The sequence below is a fragment of the Aotus nancymaae genome, unplaced genomic scaffold (genome assembly GCF_030222135.1).
Source record: "Aotus nancymaae isolate 86718 unplaced genomic scaffold, 86718_ANA_hifiasm-v0.15.2.pri h1tg000025l, whole genome shotgun sequence".
Lineage (NCBI taxonomy): Eukaryota > Metazoa > Chordata > Mammalia > Primates > Aotidae > Aotus > Aotus nancymaae.
In genome coordinates, this window is record NW_026988438.1 from 36,147,722 (window position 1) to 36,167,364 (window position 19,643).

The 19,643-nt window shown below is 40.7% G+C and overlaps 1 long non-coding RNA gene across 1 annotated transcript in view; it reads right to left on the bottom strand.

Moving 5' to 3' along the window:
- The window catches only part of LOC105713923 (uncharacterized), a 152,843-nt gene extending 133,910 nt beyond the window's left edge, over positions 1–18,933 (bottom strand). The window contains exon 1 of the long non-coding RNA XR_001106676.2: positions 18,876–18,933. This is a non-coding gene — a long non-coding RNA (uncharacterized LOC105713923). The remainder of the gene's footprint in view (positions 1–18,875) is intronic.
- Positions 18,934–19,643: the final 710 nt, after the last annotated feature.

A 19,643-nucleotide genomic window follows, 5' to 3' on the forward strand; every position in this document is an offset into this window, starting at 1 on the left:
TTTCAGCAACCTGCTTCCCAGATGCCTCTGTACCTGCTGGGGGAAGTAAGTTACATTGGTTCAAGGTTGAAACCAATATAAGAGATTAAGACTACACTAGGTACAAGCATTTACAAAGAAGTGCAAATGCATTTATAAAATAATGGAAATTGCTTGTTGGTTTACATAGAAAAGAGGAGTCTAACTTTGGCCTAAAATCTGATCATAGAAGAATGTTAAGAAATATTTAAAAATAAGCTTGAGGACATTCAGTAAGTTGTAGAAGGTCAGAGGGGAAAGGAATTATATTTTCCTTGGTTTGTAATGTCTGCAAATAATGAGTTTGAAAGAACTAATTGTTGGGGGAAACAGCAACAGAGGAAGGGCTTACAGAGTGCCTACATAACATGGTTACAAGTACTGGGAACAATAAAAGGCGGCAAACTGTGTCAGGCCTCTGGGGAGGCGAACTTCCCTAAGCCTTCATGTTCCAGGTGCAGAGTGACCTTGACTCTGTTACAGTACATAACATGCTCGAAGACTTAAAACCCCTCTCGTAGCATTACAAAGTAACCAGACTTGTAGGCTCTTTGTGAGACTCACTTCCTCCAGCTGCGCCTAGAATGCAATCTATAGATAACCACATGCTTCTGCTTTTCAAGGTTTCCCACAAAGCCACCACCGCTGGCAATCTATAGAATGACGCACCAGTTCCTGTTCACCAAAGAATGCTCCACCGTCACGCCACCCTCTCCCAGCTATCACGTCACCTTCACCCCACCATCTGCTGACTGCTCAAAGTGCTTGTAACCAATAAACACTGTAGGGGCCTAAGCTTGGGCCTTCACTGCCTCCATTACAAGTGATGGTCCCCGGTCCCACTTTCAATCTTAATCTGTCTTTTTCTCATTCCTTTGTTGCCACTGAACTCAGGGTACCCACAAGTGCAGTGTGGGGCTGGTTCCCTACAGTAATAAAAAGTGTTACAATGTTTAATAAAATTGGTTTAAGTTGATAGATTTATTTTTAAGGCAGGATTCAGAAGTTGACAACCTTTTTCTGTAAAGGGCCAGATAGTAAACACTTTCAGCTTTGTAGGCCATAAGGCTTCCAATGCAACTATTCAGCTCCTCTGTTGCAGCCCCAAAGCAGACACAGTTAGTGGGTAAACAAATGGGTGCCACTGGAACCTGACCCTGAGCCTTTGTTGGTGGACCCCAGAAACCCATACAAAATTTGTGAATCCATTAAAGGAAAATGTTACATGTGTAGAATGCAAAAAGAGTAAAATTCGACTCTAGTTTTTTTCCTGTGAAATGACAAATTGGTCTTTGTATAACAGTTAGTTAGCAAGAAACAGTACTAACCATTCTATGCCTTCTCTTTGCTCAGCAGCCTCTTAACTCTTTGTGCTTTCTTTATTCATTCTTGAAAGAATTTTAACAAAAGTCTGAAAAAGCTAGGATTTCAAATAATTAGTTACATGCTTCTGTGGTTATTTTCTTTTTTGTCAGAAGTCATTCATTTCTTGTCTTTACACACCTATGACTTCAACTTACAGCTTTTTTCCTTTGAAAAATATTTTGGATATCACCTTTCCCAATTTAGGCCCCTCATTCAAAATAATGTATCCTTTATAACCTAATCTTTAGGATTTTCCAGATTGAATAATTTCAAAGATTTGTCTCCCACTCCCACATTTTGAAAAAGAATAATTACTAAAGTTGAATATATTTGAAAGTCTCCACGTTTTTATTTATGTTCGCACTATTTATCAAAGCCTGCAAAAATAAAAGAGCTAGCATATCAGAAGTGAAGCATAAACTCCCTAAATTAATGACATACAAGTAAAATGTTATTAATCTCAATATGTTTTAGAATTTAGTATCGCTCAGATTGGATAGCATATACTAAAGGTTCTGTAAGACTGGCATAATAACTTCCAACAAATGGATTTTTTAATTAAAATTTTGCTTCTATGTTTAAATTCTCTTGCTAATTAGGAGCATTATAACACATTATGATTTGAATTAAAAGGTATGTTAGGCCAATCTTGCATTCCCATAAAGAAATACATAAGACAGGGTAATTTATAAAGAAAAACAGTTTAATTGGCTCATGGTTCTGCAGGCTGTACAAGAAGCATGGCATCAGCATATGCTCAGTTTCTGCAGAGGCCACAAGGAGCTTTTACTCGTGACAGAAAACAAAGCAGAAGCAGACATCTCACATGATAGACTGGGAGCAAGAAAGAGTCAGAGCTTGGTGGGGTGAGGGGTATCCAGTATTACTGAGGCTTGAGTAGGCAGTTTTCTCCTCACAGTGTAAACAAAGTCACTGGGAAGTTCAGACTGGACAGATCCCACCACAACTCTGCAAAGTCCACTGTAGCTAGACTGCCTCTCTAGATTCCTCCTCTCTGGGCACAGCATCTCTGAAAGAAAGGCAGCAGTCCCAGTCAGGGGCTTATACATCAAACTCCCATCTCCCTGGGACAGAGCACCTGGGGGAAGGGGCAGCTGTGGGCACAGCTTCAGCAGACTTATACGTTCCTGTCTGCCAACTCTGAAGAGAGAAGCGGATGTCCTAGTACAGCGCTCAAGCTCTGCTAAGGGACAGGCTGCCTCCTCAAGTAGGTCCCTGACCCCCATGCCTCCTGACTGGGAGGCACCTCCCAACAGGAGTCAACAGACAACTCAACAGGAGAGCTCCAGCTGGCATCTGGCAGGTGCCTCTCTGGGACAAAGCTTCCAGAGGAAGAAACAGGCAGCAATCTTTGCTGTTCTGCAGCCTCCACTGGTGATACCCTGGGAAACAGGATCTACAGTGGATCTCCAGCATACTCCAGCAGACTTGTAGCAGAGGGGCCTGACTATTAGAAGAAGAACTAACAAACAGAAAGAAATAGCATCAACATCAATGAAAAGCATGTCCACACAGAAACCCCACTCAAAAGTCACCAACATCAAAGACCAAAGCTAGATAAATCCATGAATATAATAAAAACCCAGCACAAAAAAGCGAAAATTCCAAAAACCAGAATGCCTCTTCTCCTCCAAAGGATCACAACTCCTTGCCACAAAGGGAACAAAACTAGATGGAGAATGAGTTTGACAAATTGACAGAAGTAGGCTGCAGAAGGTGGGTAATAACATACTCCTTTAAGCTAAAGGAGTATGTTCTAACCCAATACAAGGAAGTTAAAAACCTTGAAAAATAGAGGAAGTGTTAACTAGAATAACCAGTTTAAAGAAGAACATAAATTACTTGATCGAGCTGAAAAACAGCATGAAAACTTCATGAAGCATACACAAGTATTAATCGCTGAATCAATCAAGTGGAAGAAAGGATATCAGAGATTGAAGATCAACTTAATGAAATAAAGCATAAAGACAAGATTAGAGAAAAAAAGAATAAAAAGGAGCAAACAAAGCCTCCAAGAAATACAGAATTATGTGAAAAGATCAAATCTATGTTTGATTAGTGTACCTGAAAATGACAGGAGAATGGAACTAAGTTGGAAAACACCCTTCAGGATATTATCCAGGAGAACTCCCCCAACCTAGCAAGACAGGCTAACATTTAAATTCAGGAAATACAGAGAACACCACAAAAATACTCCTTGAGAAGAACAACCCCAAGACACATAATCGTCAGATTCACCAGGGTTGAAATAAAGGAAAAAATGTTAAGGGCAGCCAGAGAGAAAAGTCGGATAACCCACAAAGGGAAGTCCATCAGATCTCTCTGCAGAAACCCTACATGAGGAGAATGAGGGTCAATATTCAACATCCTTAAACAAGAGAACTTTCAAACCAGAATTTCATATCCAGCCAAACTAAGCTTCATAAGCGAAGGAGAAATAAAATCCTTTACAGACAAGCAAATGCTGAGAGATTTTCTCACTGCCAGGCCTACCTTATAAGAACTCCCTAAGGAAGCACTAAATATGGAAAGGAAAAAACAGTATCAGCCACTGCAAAAACATACCAAATTGTAAAGACGATTGACACTATGAAGAAACTCCATCAACTTACAGGCAAAATAACCAGCTAACATCATAATGACAGGATCAAATTCACACATAACAATATTATGTGTGAATAAATGTAAACAGGCTAAATGCCACAATTAAAAGACATGGACTGGCAAATTGGATAAAGAGTCAAGACCCAGTGGTATGCTGTATTCAGGAGACCCATCTCACATGCAAAGACACACATAGGTTCAAAATAAAGGGATGGAGGAATATTTACCAAGCAAATGAAAAAACAAAAGCAGGTGGTGCAATCCTAGTCTCTGATAAAACAGATTTAAACCAACAAAGATCAAAAAAGGCAAAGAAGGGTATTACATAATGGTAAAGGGATCAATGCAACAAGAAGAGTTGACTATCCTAAACGCTCCTGCATTTAGAATAGGAGCATTTAAGATAGTTAGCTCTTCTTGTTGGGAGTACCCAATACAGGAGCACCCAAATTCATAAAGCAAGTTCTTCGAGACCTACAAAGAGACTTAGACTCACACATAATAATAGTGGGAGACTTTAACACCCCACTGTCAATATTAGACAGATCAATGAGTCAGAAAATAAACAAGGATATTCAGGACTTAGATCTGGACCAAGTGGACCTAATTAACATCTACAGAACTCTCCACCCCAAATCAACAGAATATACATTCTTCTCTGCACTTACTCTAAAATTAACCACATAATTGGAAGTAAAACTCACCTCAGCATATGCAAAAGAACAGAAATCATAACAAATAGTTTCTCAGACCACAGTGCAATCCCAAATTAGAACTCAGGATTAAGAAACACTTTCAAAACCACACAACTACATGGAAACTGAACAACCTGCTCCTGAATGACTATTGGGTAAATAACGAAATTAATGCAGAAATGAGTAAGTTATTTGAAACCAATGGGAACAAAGATACAATGTACCAGTATCTCTGGGACACAGCTAAAGCAGTGTTTAGAGAGAAATTTATAGCACTAGATGCCCACAGGAGAAAACAGGAAAGATCTAAAATCATACTTTTACATCACAATTAAAAGAACTAGAGAAGCAAGAGCAAATAAATTCAAAAGCCAGCAGAGACAAGAAATAACTAAGATCAGAGCAGAACTGAAGAAGACAGAGACATAAAAAAAACCCTTCAAAAAATCAATGAATCCAGGAGCTGGTTTTTTGAAAATATCAACAAGATAGACTACTAGCCAGACAGAAAAAGGAAAAAAGAGAGAAGAATCAAATAGACACAATAAAAAATGATAAAGGGGAGATCACCACTGCCCACAGAAATACAAACTACCATCAGATAATACTATACACACCTCTACACAAATAAACTAGAAAATCTAGAAGAAATGGATAAATTCCTATACACATACATCCTCCCAAGACTAAACCAGGAAGAAGCTAAATCCCTGAATAGACCAATAACAAGTTCTGAAATTTAGGCAGTAATTAATAGCCTACCAACCAAAAAAGGCCAGGACCAGATGATTCACAGCCAGTTCTACCAGAGGTACAAAAGGTAGCTGGTACCATTCCTTCTAAAACTATTCACAACAGTAAAAAAGAGGGACTCCTTCCTAACTCATTTTATAAGGCCAGCACCATCCTGATACCAAAGCCTGACAGAGACACAACAAAAAAAGAAAATTTCAGGCCAATATCCCTGATGAACATTGATGCAAAAATCCTCAATAAAACACTGGAAAACCAAATCCAGCAGCACATGAAGAAGCTTATCCACCACAATCAAGTCGCTTCATCCCTGGGATGCAAGGCTGACTTGACATACGTAAATCAATACACATAATACATCACATAAACAGAACCAATGACAAAAACCACATGATTACCTAAATAGATGCAGAAAAGGCCTTCAATAAAATTCAATACCCCTTCATGATAAAACTCTCAATAAACTTGATGGGATATATTGATGGAATGTATCTCAAAATAATAAGAGCTACTTATGACAAGACCACAGCCAATATCACACTGAATGGGCAAAAACTGGAAGTATACACTTTGAAAACCAGTATAAGACAAGGATGCCTCTCTCACCACTCCTATTCAACACAGTATTGAAAGTTCTGGCCAAGGCAATAAGGCAAGAGAAAGAAATAAGGGGTATTCAAATAGGAAGAGAAGAAGTCAAATTGTCTCTGTTTGCAGATGACATGATTGTATATTTAGAAAACACCATCATCTCAGCCCAAAATTGCCTTAAACTGATAAGCAACTTCAGCAAAGTCTCAGGATACAAAATTCATGTATAAAAATTACAAGCATTTCTATGCACCAATAATAGACAAACAGAGCCAAATCATGAGTAAACTCCCATTCACAATTGCTACAAAGAGAATAAAACGCCTAGGAATACAACTTACAAGGGATGTGAGAGAACTCTTCAAGGAGAACTACAAACCACTGCTCAAGGAAATAAGAGAGGACACAAACAAATGGAAAAACATTCCATGCTCATGGACAGGAAGAATCAATATCATGAAAATGGCCATACTGCCCAAAGTAATTTATAGACTCAATGCTATCCCCATCAAGCTACCACTGACTTTCTTCACAGAATTAGAAAAAAAAACTACTTTAAATTGTGTATGGAACCAAAAAAGAGCCCAAGACAATCCTAAGCAAAAAGAACAAAGCTGGAGGCATCACACTACCTCACTTCAAACTATACTACAAGGTTTCAGTAATCAAAACAGCATCATACTGGTACCAAAACAGATATATAGACCAATGGAATGGACCAGAGGCCTCAGAAATAATGCCACACATCTGCAACCATCTGATCTTTGACAAGCCTGACAAAAACAAGCAATGGGGAAAGGATTCCCTATTTAATACTCGTGTTGGGAAAACTGGCTAACCACATGCAGAAAACTGAAACTGGATCCCTTCCTTACACCTTACACAAAAATTAACTCCAGATAGATTAAAGACCTAAAACCATAAAAACCATGGAAGAAAACCTAGGCAATACCACTCAGGACACAGGCATGGGCAAAGACTATGACTAAAACACCAAAAGCAATGGCAACAATAGCCAAAATTGACAAATGGGATCTAAATAAACTAAAGAGCTCCTGCACAGCAAAAGAAACTATCATCAGAGTGAACAGGCAACCAACAGAATGGGAAAAATTTTTTACAATCTATCTACCTGACAAAGGGCTAATATCCACAATCTACAAAGAATTTAAACAAATTTACAAGAAAAAAGCAAACAACCCAATCAAAAAGTGGCCCAAGGATATGAACAGATACTTCTCAAAAGAAGACATTTATGTGGCCAACAAACATGCAAAAAAGCTCATCATCACTGGTCATTAGAGAAATGCAAATCAAAACTACAGTAAGATACCATCCCATGCCAGTTAGAATGGGAATCATCAAAAAGTCAGGAGACAGCAGATGCTGGAGAGGATGTGGACAAATAGGAACATTTTTACACTGTTGGTAGGAGTGTAAATTAGTTCAACCACTGTGGAAGAGAGTGTGGCAATTCCTCAAGGATCTAGAAGCAGAAATTCTATTTGACCCAGCAATCTCATTACTGGGCATATACCCAAAGGATTATAAATCATTCTACTATAGAGACACATACACATGTATGTTTATTGCAGCACTGTTCACAATAGCAAAGACTTAGAACCAACCCAAATGCCCATCAATGATAGACTGGATAAAGAAAATGTGACAGATATACACCATGGAATACTATGCAGACATAAAAAAGGATGAGTTCAAGTCTTTTGCAGGGACATGGATGAAGCTGGAAAACATCATTTTCAGCAAACTAATACAAGAACGGAAAACCAAACACCACATGTTCTCATTCATAAGTGGGAGTTGAACAACGAGAACACATGGACACAGGGAGGGGAACATCACACACCAGGGCCTGTCAGGGGGTGGGGGCAAGGGGAGCTAGAGCATTCGCAGAAATATTTAATATACATGATGGGTTGATGGGTGCAGCAAACCACCATGGCACGTGTATACTTATGTAACAAACCTGCATGTTCTGCACATGTATCCCAGAACTTAAAAGTATAATTTTTTAAAAATCCAGAGTTCATACCCATTGATATTAGACTATTTGAATGAAAAAAAGTCAACCCCAAAAAAGTTTACATGCCTTACAAAAGGCCATTTCAATACCTGACAGTCTCATCTGGAATATAAATGAGAAAATAAGAATGGAGTTCTTAAGGGGAGGAAGTAGGAAGAGAGGAAAGATAAGGAAAAAAATTTCAGAAAATCATAAATTTAACTTTGGCTTAAGTTAACGATTGTTTAAGAGTAATAAAAACACTTATCAACATAATGTCATATGTGACTTGCTGTAAAAAGAAAAAGTGTCTGAATTTATTAGATTATTTTTAAAAACTACCCTTTGGACAGTCATTTAAGTTTTCTCCTGGCAGAGCATTTCACTTAACTAAGAATGAAATAAAAGGAGAAATGTGAAAAAAAAAAAAAAGAATATCCTACTTTCTACTGAAATATAATTGGAAAAATCAAATTTTCACAGCCATGCCAGAAATGTCACATGGAAAAATAAATCTCATTTAATTGGATTTGATAAGCCTATGACTAAGGAACAGGAACTGTATGTCATATGTGAAAATGATGCCTATAAATTTTCTACTGAAAAATCTGGCTTGGCACATGCTCTGTAGCTTATGAAATCCTAGCCTTGTAGACGGTAAAGAGTGCCGTGTTCTGCCTGGCTAGAAGCAGTGGGAAGCTGTAGGAAGCCCCTACAATTATAGGTACTGCCCGTGAAACTTGGGAGAGAATTGGACATGTCTTTGTTCCTAGTCTCAGTAGACAATTTAATAAGGGCAATAAAAATACTTCCAGCACATACAAAGAATAAAAATTCAACCCTAAAGGCCTTATAAAGCTTTCAGACAGAAACCAACTCCCACGCCTTAGAATCCTTTGACTCTAGTTTTATTAACCACATCACAGTAAGGTATTTGTACATTAATCAACATTCCTTTTTATACGTAGGTTAGTAAAACCAGCCAAATAAAAGAAAGCAGCCAATTAATGATATGAATCATAAAATTGCTAAGCAAACTTATATGATCAAGTCAACACCTTTGGGGGGGATTAAGGACTAGGTGTGTCTATGAAAGCAAAACTGACACCTTGCAGTGCCTCCTCTATGAGTAACTGCAAACCATGCACCATGGCCAGAAGGCACTTGGTACCTGAGATCAACAATAACAAAAAAACAAGAAACAAAGGCAGGATTACCCTTTCTAGCTCTGGTTCTCAAAATAAACGAGAACTTGAGCCATCAGGTCACGGACTCCTCAAAAAATACCAACAGAAAACTTTATTCCTGACTTCCAAAGTCTTGATGTCTCCAGACATATAGTCACCTTTGAGTATATGATAATCCAGTGAGAAAACTGCGATTTGCATACTGGGAACATACTACACACAAAGTAGTCTTGGTCATCTTCATTTCTTTTCTTTCAATAACTAATATATTTTACTTGGAGATCAATCTTTAAAAGCCTGGACTCCATCGCCAAACCTCTTTGCAAGTAACCCCTTTTTTTCTAAATGCTTTTTGTCTCTGTGCCTTCCTACCATGTTTAAAACCCCAATGCTTCAACATGTAGTCCTTGCAAAGCAGCTTTGACAAATTCCTTGTAAAGCAGCTTCCGATAGCCTGACCCCCGCTCAGCCAGGCTGCAGCTAGGAGGCAATCGTTCTTTTACAGCCCCTGTGAATATCTGTCCGAGGTCCTAAGCGACTGGAACAGCCCTGAGCCTCCAGGGTTTTATCTGGCAATAACACACAGCCATCTATCTCTCTGGCACCACTAGGTTATCACCCCTTTTCAGCCCCATAAGGTTCATTTCATGGATGGGAAACACAAATGCTACCTTTCCATGTCTAGTAATGACCCTGAGAGGGAGCAAAGAGAAGGCAGACTTGAAGGAGGTCTTTGGAAATTAACTCAGTCCAAGCGTAGAGAATCCACAGTGGATTAATCTTCTATTTCCTTTTCATGACGAGCCTGTCCCTATGAACAGAGTTGCCCTGCCTCTCAGCGGTTATCTGCCTCTTCAAAAAGTTAATGCAGCTTCCAATTAGATCTTTTTTCTCTCCTGTTAATCTTGGTTCTGAAAGCAGGCTACTGTTCTTCCTCTGCTGTCAGCCCTGTAAGCCAAGTCTCAATTAGCCAGCCTGGCAGTGATTACTATCTTGCCGCTTCATGGTTCAGACATTCTTTAATTTCCTGGAGTATGCCAGCCCCCTTCCTCTCCTCTTCCCTCCCTCCAAAGCACTTTTGCTAAAACTGCAGCCCATGACATCTCAAGCTGCATTATCTCTGCAGGGGATGGGGGAGACAACAAATACGGATGGCTTTTGCAGGAGGTTCAAGCACACTTCTCCGGTAGCAATCTTAACAGATGAGGCTTTTCTACTGGTGCTGCCACATGTCTCTGACTGTCCTACTGGGATTCTCTCATGAGCATATGGGCCAATGGAGTTTATGTGAAACTAGAAAACCTCAAAGCATTCTTTAGTTTTTAAAATAAAATGGGCTGGGCACGGTGGCTCACACACCCCCCAGCACTTTGGGAGACTGAGGCAGGTGGATCACCTGAGGTCAGGAGTTTGAGACCAGCCTGACCAACACGGAGAAACCCTGTCTCTACTCAAAATACAAAATTAGCTGGGCGTGGTAGGGCATGCCTGTAATCCCAGCTGCTTGGGAGGCTGAGGTAGGAGAATCACTCGAACCTGGGAGGCAGAGGTTGCAGTGAGTCAAGATCGTGACACTCCACTCCAGCCTGGGCAACAAGAGCGAAACTCCACCTCAAAAATCAATCAATCAATCAATATAAAATAAAATGAAAAAAAGAAGGATGAAGAGGAGAATTCAGGCCCTTAATCTCAACAATGAAAGGTGCTTGGTTGAACCCACTTATCAATAAATCTCATCTCAGAAGCTAAGTCAAAACTTTCAGAGTTCTATTCCAGTTCTGCCAGTAACCAAGTGCCCTTGAATAGAGCCACATCACATTTTCAGCCACAGTTTGTTTATAATGTTAGAAGTTTTCCATTGAACTGCAAGTTAGAAGTCTTCCATTTAATTTATAATGTAAAATACAAATTTATTCTGTTTACTCTGAAACCACGTTATAACAAGTATGTGAAAGAAGAGACAAAGAAATTGGGGAAGAGCAGACAGCAGATGTTCACCAAAATAAGAAGCTGGAATATGGACTGCAGAATTAGAAGAGATTTGGAAAGTAAATACCAGGTGGCATCAGAAAGAGATGAAAGTGAGAACTGAGCTGTTTCACACTGCAGACCCTCAGGACTCATGGACTGGTGACACTAAGAGCCACAGAGGGTAAGGGGGCTGGCATACTCCAGGAAATTAGAGAACATCTGAACAGTGAAGTGGCAAGATGGTAATCACCGAGGAGGCCAAAAAGGGGTGAGGAGTGTTAGAATTTGACATAAAGATTAAACCCCAGCCTCCTTCCCCCAGCACATCTGCCAGACTACCCCCTTTCCCCTACCATAGTAGGACACTGGAGGTTTATTCTGGGGGAATAATTGAACCAGAGTGGCTCCAGGTCCCAGAGCACTAGGCAAGGCAAAGACATCTACTGAAAAATGAAGGTAAGTGGATGACTCCTACTGAACCAGGAGACCACTATCACTCACTCAACATGAAGAACACCCAGCTAAACGGAGGGGAGGAGGACAGGAGTGGATTCTTCTCTGGAAAAAATCTAATGGTCCCAGAAAAAATTGACTGTAAGGGGAGAAAAAATTCCTCTACTCTCTTAGGTTCAGCGGTTGGGCCTAGAAAGTTAGACAGATTAACAAGAGAAAAATAGAGTTTGTTAACACTTGCATCATCTATGCATGTGGAAGAACTCGATGATGTGTAACTCAAAGGAGCGGTTAGAACTTGAGTTTTTTGTAGCTTCTTAACAAAGCAGAGTAAATTTCAGGAAGAGTGACAAGACAAAGGAAAATGGGCTGAGGCTTTTAGGGGCGGGAAGACAAATACGTGGAGAAAGGTAAAATATAAGGAGAAGCCATTGGAAGATAAGGATTATTTAGCAAGATTTGTTATGTACATTTTTCTTAGTGCTTGATACCTCTGGGCTGATAAGAGTCTACAGTTGTCTCCTGGTGATTAACAATTCTGCTCTTCCTGGTAAGAGGTAGGTAGAAACCTTCCCAAATTTATGTCCTGCTGTTACATATCTAGCAGGAGAGCAGAGAACTCTCCTTATGTCTGCTTCTTCCTAATTGCCTTCAACCCCAAATAATCCTTGTCCCAAAATGGCACATCTTGGGGTGCCCAACATGATGCACAAATATTATCCATAAGCACTGAGTACTTGAATCTCCCAAATAAATAGCGAATCGTTTTCCATGACCTCTACCAAACAAATACACACACACACACACACACACACACACACACACACACACACACAGAGCTTTCAGTTAACTGTTTAGCACCTAACATGAAAACATCTCAAAGGATCCTCAGATATTTGAGGAGAGCCTAACATGAAAGACCAAGAATCAAACAACAAAGAGAAGAAACTCAAAAGAAACACAGATACTATAGACAATAGCAGAAAACTAAAAATAAGTAACAGAACAACACAGACTACAAGAAGTATCGTCAGAAGTTAAAGATACTGAATCCCTAAGACAAGATCAGTGTATGAAAGGAAGGAGAAAAGACAGAGAGGAGGAGGGGAAAGGGAGGAGAGGGGAGGGCAAAGAGGAAAACCCAGGAACAAGAAAGAGCTCTGGAAAAACAAACTAACTAAAATTCCCCTGAATTTTTAAAAATTCAAAAGAGGACGAAGTTGAGAAAATCTCTCAGACCCAAAAACAAAAAGCAAAATCAGAAAAAAGGTAAGAAAGTTAGAAGATTATTTCATGACTAAATCTGATTAATAGCTCCTGAAAAAGGAAACCTGAGAAAGCAAATAAATTATTAGTAAATAAATACAAGAAAGGAACTAAAGAATGTTAATTCCGAGTGTGAAAGGGCCTATTGAATGTCCAGTACAATTAATGAAAAAAATACTTCCTTTAGGACATATCACTGTGAAATTTCAGAACACCAGCTATAAAAGAAAGATCCTCGGCCAGGCACAGTGGCTCACACCTGTAATCCCAACACTTTGGGAGGCTGAGTTGGGTGGATCACCTGAGGTCAGGAGTTCAAGACCAGCCTAGCCAACATGGTGAAAACCCATCTCTACTAAAAATACAAAAAATTGGCTAGCGTGATAGCATGCGCCTATAATCCCAGCTACTCAGGAGGCTGAGGCAGGAGAATCACTTGAACCTGGAAGATGGAGGGTACAATGAGCCAAGATCGTGCCATTGCACTTCAGCCTGAGTGACAAGAGCAAAACTCTGTCTCCAAAAAAAAAAAAAAAGTTATCTCCATGCACTCTTTCTCAGGAAGCAATTTTATCAGTTAGGAATTATATAGTTAAAGAGCCAATTGCAGTCTCTCTCTAGTAAAAGAAGTTGAGAGGTAAGAATTCCAGCCAGTTTGTGACTCCAAAAAATCATCAGGGACATATTTCATTCTACCTTCTGATTTCTAATGTAAGCACTTTCATCCTCAAAAATCAATATAGCTATCGGAAGACCAGCCATAGCATCCATGTGCCAGGGAGGAGAAAGGCCGAAGAAACAAGAAAGCACACAGGGAAAAGAGTTATCTCAGAAATCCCACCCACTTATATCTCACTGATCTCATCTATCCACAAGGGGGCCCTAGGGAACATAGCTTTATTAGACGAAAGCATTGATGAACCCATGTTAATATAAGGATTCCACTAAACAGTAGGAATAGAATAGTGGATATTGGTTAGGCAGCTAGGAGAGTAATGAAAGATATCCCCCACCAAAGAAAGGGGACAAGCCAAAAAAAAAAAGACGAGAATTGAGACACAGCTGAGCTAACATAGTGGGGAGCCAATGGGAAGTCCTCCTTGTAAAGCTGTACAGGAAGCTGAGAGGGCATCATTCAAGATGGAGGCCTCCAGGAGAGAGGTATCTACAACTGGCTGGGATGGCTGCTATGTTTGACCAGGTGTAAGTAGTTTTAAAGGCACTCAAATTCTGTTGGATAATGTGATGGAAAGCTAAGCAAAGGAAAAAATCTTGTACGAGAAAGGAAATGTGATCATAACATGTGCCTTGGTTCATCAGTGAACAATACTCCCATTTTCATAATAAGAGATACAAGAAAGACTGAAGGAATACATTCACTCCATTTATTTAACCCAAAATTATGCTTATATTTGTAGACTGGAAGGAGAAACAGTAGAAGCAATAGGGGAAGTCTCCTTTATAATAAAAGTTTATTAGATACGTCAAAAAAATGGTGAATTAAATAATACATAAGCATACCATTTAAAAGTAAATACCAAAAGCAACAACTAAATGCTTAGGAAAAAGAGATACACAGAGAGGATAGATGGTCTTCATTTTAAGCCTTATATTACTACTTTAAATCTTAAACACTGTGTAATCTTGCTTAGATTAAAATTCAAAAAAATGTTTTATAATCTAAAGACTAAGGAAAATGTTCATTAAATATTTTTCAGGGAAAAATCAGGTTGCAAAACAATCTGTGCAGTAAAATACCAATTTGGGGAGTTTGGATAGGGTAAGTACATGTGCAGAGAATGACGGCATGACACAGAAATCGCATGCTATTTGTTAATACCTAGGAATATTAATTTTATCTATAGAATAAAGTTTGAATAATGAATGAATGAATAGAGCTTACCAATAGGCAAAAGACTAGTCTGTAGTTGATGGTAAATGAGGACTTAAAAATTTTAATGGTGTTTGAATTTTTATGAGAAGAATACACTTATGAGTGAAGAATATATTTGTGCATTTTTAAATAATAGACTTCTTAAAGGGAAGTAATGGGAAATGCCTAAATTCTATCCTCAGTGCCAGGCTTTCTCCATGATTCTATGACCTTCTCCAACCCAGCTGGTACCCAAATCATGCTCTTCCTTCGTGTGTGTGTGTGTGTGTGTGTGTGTGTGTGTGTGAGAGAGAGAGAGAGAGAGAGAGAGAGAGAGAGAGAGAGACTGACTTACTCTGTCACCCAGGATGCAGTAGAGAGAGAATGAGAGAGTGAGAAAGTCTCACTCTGTCACCCAGGATGCAGTAAAGAGGGGCAATCAAACTCCTGAGTAGCTGAGACTGCAGGCACATGCTACCACACCTAGCTAATTTTTCTATTTTTTGTAGAGATGGGGGTCTCGCTTTGTGACCCAGTCTGGGCCCAAGTGATCCTTTCACCTCAGCCTCCCAAAGTGCTGGGATTGCAGGCATGAGCCACCATGCCGGCCCCTTTTCCTCCCCTTAACCCAATCCTGTCCTTAGAGCTGAGAGCTCAGGCAGGTGTTGGCCAATAGCTTCCCCAAAAGCTGTGTGTGCACAGGACAAATACTAGTTTTTAAAAGAAAAACTATTCTATTTCCCCTGTGTTTTGCTATAGCAAAGTATGGGAAAGTTCAGCAACACACACACACACACAAAACTGCAAGCTCCTGGGAGAGCACACTCTGCTCCTCTGATTCCCATACCTGTGGGGCTCATCTACCAAAACAAGCCCCCTTCAGTTTTTTCGTCCAGAACTGAGTCTGTCCCTTCAAACCATGTGTGAGGCAGAAGCCTGGGCCATTCCTCCACTGCACTGTTCCAGTATGTGGGCCTGAATTTTCACTTGATAAGCAAATGCACATGTATGTATGTAGACATGCACATGTGTGTATATATTAAATTTCTAGAACTGAATTCAAATTCTGTGCACCCAATATACATAACGCAGTATATGGGTACACAGAATTCTGTGTCTTTTCACCTTCTGCAGCAATAATCTTTGGGGTCAATTCATCCACTTGCTTCTGCCAGAGACTCCCATTCCTGTCTCCTGTTCCTCAGGGCGTTTGAGTCTCCTGAGTTGACTCAAACGCCCTGAGGAACCTATGCTGCTGCAGCCCAGTGGACACCCTCTCAACCTTGGTCAGCACACATGGATGGTCTTAGCTGCTGGGCTCTCCTCATTGGTGAGATTCTGCCTTCGCCTCAGTAACCTATTACAGTAGATCCTCAAAGCGGCCCGAGTCACCCTTGGCACCACCAGAGTCCCCATTCCTGACCGAAGTCCGTCCAAACAAACATGTTTACTCTTTACCCTGACTCATCTCTACGCCGATGAGGAGACAGGGGAAATGACTGATCTGTCTTTATGATATGGTAGGGCGCGGGATCCTCACGTCTAAATGCCCTCCGCTTACGTGGCTGTCACTTATGTTTGACGGCACAAATGGAGCTGCTAGTCTTGGAGGGCCCAGTGGGAAGCAGGGCACCAGTGGTCACTCACTCTCAGATGCCCCAAATGCCGAGGGAGGGGTTCCCTTGAGCCCAGGCCCTTGCTCCCTTTCAGCCCCCAAAGGATGGGATAATCCAGGAGAAAAGTCAGAGCACAGCACCTAATTCTTCCTTGTCTACCACTCCCCAGTCTCCTGCTGCCTTCCTCTGGGCTTCAGAGCACACCAAATCTGCCTGTCTGTTCACATTGGTGAGTGAATCCATATTCTCCCACACCAAAGAAAGGAGATTTTATTTTAACTTAAAACTCAAGAATGAAGTGTCTTTGTCTCTCTTATAAACTATTCCTAAAGCCAGTTGCCCTCCAACCGAAGGCCACCAGGGACACACCTGTAGTTGAACAAGTTGAGTCTATTGCTTGTTGCAATGAAGGAGAAGGCAGACAGTGGGGCTGTGGTGCATTTCAGAGATTGGAAAGAACGTACAGGATTTTGGCTTGTGTTCAGCTATTTGGGGGAAGGTTCAAGGCAGTGGGGTATTCCTCTGAATTGGATGCTGCAGGAAGTGAGAATGGGGTAATTCTATCTTTGAGTATCTTAATAAATCTTATCTAGAAGACAGGAAGACCAGACCAAGGCTAAAGCTATACTTGGTAAACAACAGCAGTCACTCACATAAACCAGAAAAGGGGATGTTTGATATTTTGTGGTTTGGACAATATTCATGTTTGGTGTGGCACCAGGCGTAGTCTTGTTTTTGTCTTTGTGTAGATTTTTTTGTATGAATATATGGGGTACAACCGTAATTTTGTTACATGCATATGCATAAATTGCATTGTGGTACAGTCAGGGCTTTTATTACAACCATCATCAGAATAACGTACATTGTACCCGGTAAGTAATTGCTCATCATGCACCTCCCCCCACGTAATCTCCCATCTTTCTGAATTTCCAAAGTCTATTATTTTATACTCTATGTACACATTGTTTAGCTCCCACTTATAAGTGAGAATATGTTATATCTGTCTTTCTGTGACTCACTTGATTCACTTAAGATAATGGCCTTTAGTTCCATTCATGTTGCTGCAAAAGACATGATTTCTTTTTTATGGTGAAATAGTATTCCATTATGTATATGTACCATGTTTTCTTTATCCAGTGATCCACTGATGGATACTTAGGTTGATTCTGTATCTTGGCTATTGTGAATAGTGCTGAAATAAACATATGAGTGCAGTTATCTTTTTTGAAATAAATATTTTCCTTTGAGTAGCTACCCAGCAGCAGGATTGCTGGGTCAAAGGTAGTTCTATTTTTAGTTCTTGATGTTCTGCAACATTGCTCATGTTTGATGGGAGAACACAGGCCTAACTAGTAGACCCAGACCAGCTCCCAGATGCCAGGGATTGCTTTTCTTTTCCTCACTGGCTAGCTGTGAAGTGGGAATGGTCTGCATCGTACCTTGTCAAGCATGAAATGGCACATCAGTTATGAACTTGAAGGGATCTGCCACACTAGGCCTAACGCTGGTGCTGCAGGCTGTCCCTGATTTGGCTGCTTTTGTCTGATCTCAATTGGTCAAAACTCAAAGGGGAGAAGGCCTGCAATTGGCAGCTCCATCACCCCATGTATAAAGGAAATCTTGTCAGCAAACACAAGGACCAGCACTGGAGATACCAAGCACCCTTCTAGGGCCACAGCAGCCGGCTGGAGTGCACATGGGCCTTGGGCCAGTGTCAGGACAGTAGCTCATTGTGGCTCTGGGTAATTTGGGCTCAGTCAAGCAGATATTGCTTCCCTGGAGAGGGAGTCTCTTCATGCCAGGGAAGGCTCACCCCAGAGCAGGCAAAATCTTCAATAGGTGGGCCTTTTAGCTACAGGTGTAGGGAATAATTTTTGCGATGAGGGCCTATTTTCTTTCTTTTAAATGTATCTTAGCCAGGACTGCTGCCAAGGACTATAAACTGCAAAGAGCAACTGAGTTCCCCACGCACCACGGGCCATTAACAGGTGAATCTGATCTTTCAACCCTTCTTGGTGCGGGGCAGCAGTATGAGGCACTAGACCAGCTGCCCCAAACTACCTTCCTGTATTTCAGATCCTCAAGACCTAGACATGAACTGCAGAGAGATTAACTTCTGAGAAACCAGAGTCACCTCTACCTGTTCCAAAAGTCACCCACGTGAACCCTCCATGAGGATGGACTTTAGGGCCTTAAGTTGTAGATTCCACCACAAGCAGCAGCAGCTTTTGTCAGTGGGCAAACACAGAGGAACTGAGTGGCAAGCAAAAGAAAGGTGGGGTTGTTTATTACAGAGAAAATAAGTTGTCTTCTTAGAATGAAAAGCAGAAAAAAAAAAGCCCATGGAATTTATTTCAAGCCCAGAGTCTTAGAAGGGAATTAAAAAGACTTCAGCAAGAACATGCTATATCTACAAATAAGGTTTACTTGGTTACTCACAGGAGAATCGGATCAGCTTCAGACACAAGTTTTCATCTTTCAGTCAGAACACTGGCTGTGGGAAAAGAAGAGAAAAAGTAAAAATAAAAGACATACGATTGAACTCCAGGGACGAAAAACTTGCCTTAGGAGAAAAGTAGGGGATCTCAAAGGCCAGGCTAAACAGATGTGAAAAAGAAGCTGTATTCCAAACTAACTGCTCACTGAGCTGCGATGAGGGATGAACCGGACATTTTAGTTATTACCAGATCAGAGCAGGTGATGGAGCCAATGTGATCCAACAGAGGGAGGCAGGGGAGACCACAGAGAGCAGAGGGAATGACGGCTTGGGGACACCATCAAAAAATATCAGGAACCATCAACAGCCAGATTCTCATCAAGCAGAAGGTGGTAAATTAATAAGAGCAAAGGGGAAACTCTGAATGGCAGGAACACTTACAGGAGATATATAGAACAGTTGCACTAACTTAAAGGGGCAGGTCCCAAAAGCTAGCATAAAATACTTCAGGAATTAGTGAATTTCAACATCGGGAGGCAGGCACAGACTACACAGTGAGAAAATGTGCCTGAGAAAAACATGGGACGAGGTGTCGGGGAGGAAAAGATGACAGGACAAATACAGGCTGGCAGGAAAATGCCAGGTGGAGTCCTGGCCTCAGTTAGAGGCTGGGCCTATCGGAGGATAGCTCTTGGGTGGAATTACCCGACTCAGGAAGGGAAAGCAGTAGGATTTGTTTGAACAATGGAAGTCCCCATAAGGGTCCCCAC